The sequence below is a fragment of the Carcharhinus amblyrhynchos genome, chromosome 16 (genome assembly GCF_965287045.1).
Source record: "Carcharhinus amblyrhynchos chromosome 16, sCarAmb.v2.hapA, whole genome shotgun sequence".
In the NCBI taxonomy this organism is placed as follows: Eukaryota; Metazoa; Chordata; class Chondrichthyes; order Carcharhiniformes; family Carcharhinidae; genus Carcharhinus; species Carcharhinus amblyrhynchos.
Window position 1 is genome coordinate 31749817 of NC_137339.1, and position 1671 is coordinate 31751487.

At 43.7% G+C, this 1671-nt stretch overlaps 1 pseudogene; it reads left to right on the plus strand.

Moving 5' to 3' along the window:
* The first annotated feature begins 1224 nt into the window (after positions 1 to 1224).
* Positions 1225 to 1470, plus strand: LOC145354142 (U2 spliceosomal RNA; annotated as a pseudogene).
* Positions 1471 to 1671: the final 201 nt, after the last annotated feature.

The following is a 1671-nucleotide window of genomic DNA, read 5'->3' on the forward strand; positions in this document are numbered from 1 at the left end:
ACAGCCTCCTTAATTGACATCCAATCCACCTCCTTGAACATTAACTCCACCTGCATGAATAAACTGCTCAAAGGCTGGAAGGGGTGAGGTGGAGTGGAAGAGTGGGGCAATGGCTGACCCTAGGAGGTGGGTTATGTGGGTAGGGAAGTAAGCCTGTCTGGATGCCCTTTAAATAAGATGCCTGGACCGTTGACACCCATGAGGTAATGGTATGAAGGACAACTTCCTGCCCACCCCCATCATGAGATTCACTGTGCTCTGCAGAGGTGCAGAAGTAGAGGTGACCAGTGCAAGATTAGTTGTCACCAGCAGTCCTGCACACCCTCCACAACAGAAAATACTTCATCTCCTGCTCCTGCTATCAAAATTACACTTCAAAATGGAAGATTCAGCCTAGAACTCTGGTGATTTTTATTTCCATTGTAGCCCCTGGAAAACACTAGACGTGAGGCATATCATATGACTATGGCACAACAGGAGTATTGAACAGTTGGAACGGAGCATGGCTAAGGCTACATAAAGAAAGAGCTTGAATTTATCGCACACATTTCACAACCTTAGAACGTCCTACAGCTCTTCACAGTGGTCACAGGTATGGGCTAGTGAAATGTACAGCCAATGGCTACATTGGACAGCAGATGAAGGAACCTAAAAGGAAAATACAACATATTGTTCAGTGGTGGAGGCAGGGCAAACTCCAATCATTTTTACAGAAGAAAGGAAAAAAGCTGTCATGTACACCCTGCCTTTCACAACCAGTGTGTTTCCCAACTACTTTGCAGCCAATTAGTTACTTTTCAATTATAGTCACTGTTGTCACATGGGTGGCACAGTGGCACACAATACTAGGGATTCAGGTTCGATTCCCGGCCTTGGGTCAATGTCTGTGTGGAGTTTGCACTTTCTCCCCATGTTTGCTTGGGATTCCTTTGGCTGCTCCATTTTCCTCTCATAGTCCAAAGATGTGCAGGTTAGGTTGATTGGCTATGCTAAATTGACCTTAATGTCAGGGGGATTAGCAGGGTAAATGTGTGGAGTTACGGGAATAGGGCTGGGGTAGATTGTGGTTGGTGCAGACTTATGGACCAAATGGCCTCCTTCTGTACTGTAGAGATTCTGTGATTCTATATATTCTAATGTGGTAACAAATTTACACACAACGCAGTCCCATAAACTTGTCGTGATAATAACCAGGTAATCTATTTTAGTGGTGTTGTTCAAGAGATCGCTTCTCGGTCTTTTGGCTAAGATCAAGTGTAGCACCTGTTCTTATCAGTTTCGCTTCTCGGTCTTTTGGCTAAGATCAAGTGTAGTATTGACAAGCTGTGCTTGGTTGAAGTCATTAGGTTACATTTCAGCTTCATTTGAAGCAATTTTTTTAAACCGGCATCTTGGCATTTTGGCTAAGATGCAAATGAGATCAAGCCTTGGAGGAGGAGCTACACCTACTCCAATCAGCTTGGATCATGTAGATCAAGCCCAACACAGGAGGTGAGAGCCCTGTCTTGTCAGCTTGGATCAGGAATGGCTTAACTTGTTGAGACTCTGAATTGGACTTGATTGGATTGAATTGAAATAAAAACAAAAAAAAGGGATAAATATTGGCCAGACCTCAGGGAGAACTCCCCTGTTCTTCTTTAATTAGTTTCATGGAATCATTTACATTCATCT